This window comes from Octopus bimaculoides, chromosome 10 (genome assembly GCF_046866305.1).
Source record: "Octopus bimaculoides isolate indiv1 chromosome 10, ASM4686630v1, whole genome shotgun sequence".
NCBI classification, from domain to species: Eukaryota; Metazoa; Mollusca; class Cephalopoda; order Octopoda; family Octopodidae; genus Octopus; species Octopus bimaculoides.
Genome location: NC_142937.1, coordinates 18197512 through 18206147, shown reverse-complemented (window position 1 = coordinate 18206147; position 8636 = coordinate 18197512). Strand labels below are relative to the sequence as shown.

The 8636-nt window shown below is 34.5% G+C and overlaps 1 protein-coding gene across 2 annotated transcripts in view; it reads left to right on the top strand.

The window, feature by feature from the left end:
* LOC106883980 (acidic mammalian chitinase) overlaps window positions 1-8636 on the top strand; it is a 76849-nt gene that overhangs the window by 181 nt on the left and 68032 nt on the right. For both annotated transcript variants that reach the window (XM_089358445.1, XM_089358444.1), the window contains exon 1: window positions 1-82. This exon is cut by the window's left edge. The gene's annotated coding sequence lies outside the window, so the exon portion shown is untranslated. The remainder of the gene's footprint in view (window positions 83-8636) is intronic.

Below are 8636 nucleotides of genomic sequence, written 5' to 3'. Positions count from 1 at the left end.
ACTGCTTTTCTTTGCACGTTTTCGGACGTTCATATCACTACACGTATAAAGTGACGTTAATGATATAATTCAGTTTTAAAAGGTGAGTTCGTATCATTAATTATACACCTCACACCTTTACTAAGCATGTTTTCTTTCTTTTATCTCAAGAAGTGTTGTGTTTTATAAACTAATTTACTCACGTCGCTATGGAGCTTCTTTCTAACCGGTCACTCGTTCGACCTGCCAAGATCGCCTTCAGTAAATGAAAATCAAATCACAAAAACAAAAAATATTTAATAATTACAGAGAAAAAAACCTTAATAGGCAGATAAAATCGCTAATTAAAATTTGAAAAAAGTCATATGTTTAAATATAATGCATACTCGAAAAAAAAAAAAGGTATTAAACGCGTTTTGAATCGCTTTTGAATTGATATGTCTGAGGTCAACAATTTTGAGGGTAGAAGCAAGTTGAATACATCGACCCCAGTACTCGGCTAACTCTTTATTTCATTGGCCTCGAAAGGGTGAAAGGCAAAGTCGACCTCGGCAGAATTTGAACTCAGAATGTAGAGACGAACGAAATTCTTAGTGGCATTTTGTCCGGCATGCTAACGGTTCTGCCAGTACATCGCCTTGCATTCGATACCTAACGGCAACACAATTTATATACGGACATAGGGAAAAGGATTTTTTTTTAATCACCTTTTGTTTAATGCCTTAACAGAAAAGATGAAACAAAAATAATTCATTCATTGAAGGTTTTCTGTGACTTTTTTTTCTTCTTGTGACTGTCTTCCTCTCATTCAAATAACACATTGCCATCTTTTAAAATACATAACCAAAATTAAAGGGAAGAACGTGGGTGAATTTTCGGAACAGCTGTCTCATATAAATCAAAATTTCTCCCTTTTTTTTTCGGGGATGGGAGAAGAGATTTTCCCACATTTGAAAGCAGACTTTTTTTAAATGTTTTTTTTTTTTCTTTTCAAAAATCTGTTTTCCAACGTCTCTCATGACGCCTTTCAAAATAATCATGGGCAAGCTTTTTTTAAATTACTTTTTTAATAATCCATGTTTTTCAAGTATTTTCCCCCAACCATCCTTGTGCCTTCCAAGCAGCAGCTAACACATTTTTTTTTTTGTACACTTTCGGAATAGCTATCCCTCAAAAGTCGGAATTACTCCATTTCTTTGAGGGATTTTGGTAAATTTTCAGATTAACACCCGCATGATTTTCACTAGGGTGTTAGGGTTAGGGTTTTAGGGTCAGGGTTAGGGTTAGGGAATTCCGTCCCTAACCGTAACCCTAACTCTAACCCTAACCCTAAAACTAACCCTAACCCTAAAACCCTAACCCTAACACCCTAGCGAAAATCGTGCGGGTGTTAATCTGAAAATTTACCGGGATTTTTCCCTATTTCGTATTATCCCACATTTCAAAACAGTTTTTCACTTTTTAAAAAGGACTTATCAAATCCATATTTTTCTCTCTCGTACACAATGTGGAATTTTGTGTCCTACATAAATCGGAATTTCTGTTCCTTTCGAGATATTTCCACAGTTTTTAGTATCCCACATTTCAAAACAGTTTGAGGCAAACTTTTTAAAGTTTCTTTTCTTTTATTTTAGTTTCATGTTTTTCAATATTTCGCCTATTACCACTCATTCGTGCCTTCCGAACAACAGCTGACACAAAATTTTGGAGTATGGCGTACTTTCGAAATAACTGTCCCACTTAAATAGGAATTTCTCCGTTTCCCTCGGGATTCCTCTACAGTTTTTTAATATCCCACATTTCAAAACAGTTAAGGGAAAACTTTCTAAAGATTTTTTTTTTTTAATCTATTTTTTCGAGCCTCTAGCTCGCATCATCGTGTCTTCCCATTTCGCCTCATCATGCCTTCCGAGCAGCAGACGACACAAAAGTGATTCCCCCCTCCCCCCGTTTATTTTATTATATTCCACATTTTGAAACACCTTGCTGTATTTTTAGAGAGAAAAAATTCGTAAACACTTCTGCCCTCTTCACCTTCAGCATTGTTTTTATGATTAAAATAGGGTTTGGGTTTGTTTGTTTTGTTTTTTTGTTATTATATCGAATACTCTGAAACACTTCTCAACACTCATTAAATACTCGAAATTTGCTTTAAAATTTTTTAATTTTTTTTCAAATTCTTAAACCTCTTTCTCTTTTACCCTTCCTCTTGAAATTAATATTCCATTCTTGAAAAATATTTTCAAAATTTAATTTTCATCAATACTTTTTTTTAAACTTTACTATTCTGTGAAAACTTTTGGGATTTTTTTTCTATAAGGCATAAAAATGAAATGAGTTAAAAGAAAAAGAATTTATTAAAACTTACCTGATTTTGACCACTGTATTTACTTTGAATAACTTCACAAAGACGCCTTATTCTTCTGTGCGGGATATGTGAGTTCAAATGCCACCGAGCTCAACTTTTGTCTTTCATCCCTTCAGGGTCGATAAAATAAGTACTAGTCGAGTCCTGATGTCGATGTCATCCATTTATCCCCTCTCCAAACTTTCTCACTTTAGTATTTCTCGATAAGACCGTCCACCTTAAAGTAAGAATCACTTAGAAAATTTTCCAGACTCTGGGACAAGGTTCTCTCTGACAGTTGCTATTCCAAGTGGATGTGTGAGAAACAAAAGATTGGAATTTTGAAAGAAATTTCCATAAAATCATAATTATTTCATTTGTTTGAAACGTAGAAAAGAATATTTTTAACTGAAGAAAAGTAAAATTGGATGAACAAAATCTCTTTTTTTCTCTCTGCCTTCGCAGCAGACGATAATGATGCAAGCACTGTGGGAAAAAACTCAGGTGAAGCCTTTATAAATGGTCTTTATTTTTTATTTTAATGCAAATTACAATTCTATGAGAAGTGGTTCTGTATGTGAAATATTATAAAATGACGAAAAATAATGAGAAAGACAAAAAAGAGAAATCATTTTAGTGGTGGCTGCTGTCCCGAAGGCACGATGAAGGGCGGGGGTTGACGAGACATTTGAAAAACATGGACTTAAAAACAAATTTTTTTTTTTTTTAATTTCACCCCAAGTATTTTGAAATGTAAGATACTATAAAATAAGGGAAAATTCTGTAAAAAAAGATAAGACAGAAAAATTCCGATTTATGTATGACAGCTCTTCCGAAAGTTTAACAGAATATGTTGGGTAAATTAGGGGTCAACAAGGTAGCCAATATTATCCCCCGAGGAGTGCCTGTCTAAGGGAATCGATGAACATTAACTATTCCGATTATATCAATAAAATATGACTGAATTTTTATTGTTCTTTATCAGTTTCGTTTAGTATTTTCGATAAATTTCTTTGAACATTTCTTATCAAAAAGGGATAATGCCACAAAAGAACGAAAGAAAGCAATAATCAAGAAAATTTTAATAAACTTTACTTTTAATTCTAATTTAGAAATATACATGATGGAAAAATCGATAAACTATCAACGATTCCCTGAGGAGGACAATGATATGAAAAGTTAAGAAGTTTGCGACCCCTGCTCAAGACATACGATGTCTGAAAAAAAGCGGACAGGTGTATGACCCCCAACACTAATTTGTTTCCCTATAACTTTCTTTTAAGATGCTTATTTTCATTGATTAAATTTTCCATATATAAATTTTAGTTAATGTAGGTTATAATTATGCTAGTTGCAAAACTGAAAAAAAATTCTTTTCAGGACTTTTTCACCATCACTAACCACACCATCCAACTGCCTTTGTAAAATGCATATTATTATTTTGTTTTTTTTTTCAAATAAAATTTTCTGAATTTACGTTTTCGATTTTTTAAATTCTGAGTATTTTGATAAATGCTTTTTTAAAGAAATCAATCGTACTCTACAGCATCGGAAATTTATCTCAGAAAATTTCCATTAAAAATATGCATTTAACAAAATCTAGTTGAGTGGGGTGATGATCTAAAAATATTTTTTCAACAGTTTTTTACCTCACATAACTGTAATCTACTCCGTTTAAAATGTATCTCTAAAAACTTTCACTTAAAACTAAACATGTTTTAAAAAGGTATGAGAAAACTAAGTCAGGAGAGTGGAAAATCATCCAAAACTCAATCGCCTTTTTTTTTTTTTTTTAATATAATCGTAATCTACTTCACCAAAAGTATATCTAGAAATTGTCATTGGAAAATGTGCATTTGTAAAAGAGTTATGAGGAAACAAAGTCGAGAGGATGATAATTATCAGAAAATTGACCAAATAAACTGTTTTTCACAATTTTTCGGACATAATTGTAATCTACTTCGTCTAAAATACATCTCTGTTGAGAGAGTGGAAATTATCTGAAACTCCTCCAAAGATATTTTCTTCGCAACTTTTCCTGACATAACCGTAATCAACCCCATTTGAAGTGTATCTGGAAAAATACTAAAAATATAAGCGTTTTTAAGAAAGTTATGACGAAACGAAGTCCGTGGGTAGGAGAATTATCCAAAACTCCTCCAAACTTTTTACAGTTTTTTCAGAAACAATCATAATATACACCATCTCAAATGTATCTCTTAAAAATTTCACCCAAACTGTAGTTATACGCTCAAAAATAACCCACTGGCCGTCAGGGACAAAACACCAATTTAATTGTTTTACGAAAAGATTAGGTGAATTCCGTTTAATATTTGCAATGATCAGGAGTTGTTGAGAATGCGGATACTCTCTTATTCTCTTACTTGTTTCAGTCATTTGACTTCGGCCGTGCTGGAGCACCGCCTTTAGTCGAGCAAATCGACCCCAGGATTTATTCTTTGTAAGCCTAGTACTTATTCTATCGGTCTCTTTTGCCGAACCACTAAGTTACGGTGACGTAAGCACACCAGCATCGGTTGTCAAGCGATGTTGCAGGGACAAGCACAGACACACAAACAAATGCACATATATATACATATGCATATATACAACGGGCTTCTTTCAGTTTCCGTCTACCAAATCCACTCACAAGGCTTTGGCCGGCCCGAGGCTATAGTAGAAGACACTTGCCGAAGGTGCCACGCAGTGGGACTGAACCCGGAACCATGTGGTTGGTGACCAAGCTACTTACCACACAGCCACTCTTATCCGAAATTGGGATAAAAGAAGAGTTTATATAACAGGGGAAGTAAAGTGAATACTCTCTTTATGTTCTGAGTTCAAATGCCACGAAGATCGATATTGCCTTTCATCCTTTCGGGGTTGATGAAATAAGTACCAGTTGTACACTGGGTCAATGTCCTCCTTCTGCATATAGCATAAAAAAATTACTGGATCACAACACTTGCCCATTGTCCTACTGTTGTTGATATTGTTCTTTAATCTCAAGCCAAAGACCAAGAATTATTCTAGTCGTCATCATTCCATCTTGTAGATTGGGTTGCCTCTGTTTTTAAGACGGAAGGTTGTAAATATAAGAGCGATATGGAACCACATAGAGATTAACTATTGTGGTCTCATTAACCAGCTGTTGATATGAATGACTGTGTTCCTTGTCATTGTCATTTTTTCAACATCCACTTTTCCATGCTTTCTTGGATCAGATGAAGTTTATTGAGACAGGTTTTCAATAGTTGGATGCTTTTCTTGTCATTCATCCTTACCTATTTACAAGCAAAGTAATATTTGCCCATGGCCATACATATTTTCACAGAATATTGGAAATGAATAACATTCATTTACAACAGTTCTATATTTAAGAGATGAGGAATTATGTACATTATTTACATTCACCGGATATTTGTCCTCATCTTGTCTGTTGTTAACACAACATTTCGGCTGATATACCCTCCAGCCTTCTTCAGGTGTCTTGGGGAAATTGGGATGAAGTTAAAATAATAGACAGAGAACACCACTGGAAAATACGAAAACTAAAAGAAGCAGCACATATGCTAGGACACAACAACCTCCTAAGCAGACTGAGTTCAGATATGAGTAGCATATGGGAACCAGTATTAAGGAAGGATAGAAAAATATTAGATTTATAAGCCCTAAAATTCACTCCATAATTGCCCACAGGCATATGGCGTAGTGGTTAAGAGCGCGGGCTACTAACCCCCCAGATTCCGAATTCGATTCTAAGCATTGACCTGAACAAAAATAATAATAACATGGGAAAATAAATACCTTTGGAATGAGAACCCAGGTTCGAAATTTCCCCAAGACACCTGAAGAAGGCTGGAGGGTATATCAGCCGAAACATTGTGTTAACAACAAACAAGATGAGGACAAATATCCATTGAATGTAAATAATGTAAATAATATTCATTTACAACAATCACAAGACATAAAAACAAAGAGACACATACACATACATGCGTATGTATGTATTTTCATATATACGTGTGTGTGTGTGTGTAAATATGAACAAACACTTTTTTTTTATATAAACGTCTGTATATAGTACGATACAATTAGATGATTTTTTTTTTTTTTTTTTCGAATGCAGAAATGCTGTTAGAACAGCAGAAATATTGGGTAAGTTACCCTTACAAAGTGGAAAAATTTTTCAACAAACAGCCATGGGACTCGAACCCACATCCCCCCAGCCGAGTGCATTACCATTAAGCTAAACTGCTCACTGACAATTTCATCCACAAATTTTGACACTATAAAGCTAAATGCACAACTACTTGTATATAAATATAAACAAACATCTTTGTTAGTACACAGTTACAAAACTTGTGTACTGCATTATTATTTCTTCACATAACCTACTGGAACTGTTGTTAAATAATGCAAAGGAAAGCACTGTGAGTTTAGTATTTTCTCCTTCAAGGAGGGGAATTATTAGTTATTCATGGGCCCCCTCCATAGCTCTTATGACAGCCCTAATCTTTGTATTAGCTGACCCTTCCCCCACCTGCATTATTACTATTCCACATAAGCTACTAGAACCTTTGTAAAACAATGCAAAGGAAAGCACTGTGAGTCTTATAGTTTTTCTCCAGGGTGGGGAACTATTAAATATTTGCAGGCACTCCCATGACCTTCAGGGCCCAACCTGTGTACCATTTGACCTTCCCCATCTTATAGGCTCTGACAACAATTTCAAAAGAGAAAACTGTATAATATAGTTACACAATATAAACATACATTATTTATGAAAGAACACATTTGACTGTAAGCCTACAGGATTAGGGATGACTTGGAGTTAAAACAACAAGTAAATCCAGCATGGTGTTCATCTTTTTTGGACCGTGTAAAAGCTTTAATGTTTAACACCGAATTAAACATAATGGATGATAACTGTCAGTTTTTGTAAGGATAGTTAATTAATAAAGGTTACTTAGAGGTTTATTGTTCATTTCAGTCATGAATTCTTTTTATAATGTAAGGAGTAAGATGTAAAAAGTACACTGTTGAGCAAGTGTCATTGTATCACAGGGTTTATCGAATGAAAGTATTTCATACTAAAAGTCAGTCTATTGTCAGTGTTGTATACTAGTGCCAAAATTTTAATTTGAATAGTTCAAAAGCAATACATAGCTATTGCTCACGTCATCTTTGGTTATAAGTGTTATTTCCAGGATCATGTTCACACGCAAGCACACATCAACGACTGTCCCAATTGTTTGATCAGTGGATCGGTTTACTCACTGAATTATAAGAACTCCAGACCACAGCCCTTTATAGAGATTATCTTCAATATTTTATCATTTACAGCCATGTGATCTTGGATTCAGTCCTTTTGTGTGGTACCTCGAGCAAATATCTTGTATTATTGCCCCAAACTGACTAATGCCATGCGAGTGAATTTAGTAGATGGAAACTGTTGAAGCCCATCATGCATATGTGTGTGTGTATTTGTTTGTACCCAACATTGCTTGATGACTGGTGTTAATTCATTTATGTCTCTGTAACTTAGTAGTTTAGCAAAAGAAATTGATAGAATAAATGCCGAGCTTAAAAAATAATAAGTACTGTGGTTGATTTGTTTGACTAAAACCCTTCGAGACAGTACCCCAGCATAGACAATGTCCAATGACTGAAACAAGTAAAAGATAAAAGATAAGCAACAGTGTATCAAGAGATAAATGTGTCTTTCAAAGAGGCAAAAAAAAACCTTTGAGAATAGGAAAACAAGAATAAACAGCAGATGCTACATCAGTGGTGAGCCAGTATCACAATCTAGGTTCCTTGTAGTTTGAAAATGTATTAAATCATTTTTTTCTTTAGGCACAGGCATGGCTGTATGGTAAAAAGTTTGCTTTCCAACCACATGGTCCTAAGTTCAGTCCCACCTTAAGCAAGTGTCTTCTACTATAAGCCTTGGGCCAACCAAATCCTTGTGAGTGAACTTGGTTAAATAGAAACTGAAAGAAGCCTATCATATATATGAGGAGGTACCAAAAAGAAACTGGAATTTTGCAATATTACTTTATTCATTTAGTTTTACATGTTTACGCTTTTATCACCTTCAAAGTATTCTCCATTTGAAGCAATGCTTTGGTCCAGACACATTTTTTGCTATTTGAAGCAGTGCTGGAAGTTTTGCAAAGTGATACCTTTTAATGCCTCCATCATTTTTTTCTTCATCTTTTCCACATCTGCAAATTCCATAGCACCAGCTTTTGTCACCTGTGAGGACCTTCATAAAAAGGTCCTGATCAACTTCCAACTGTTCTTT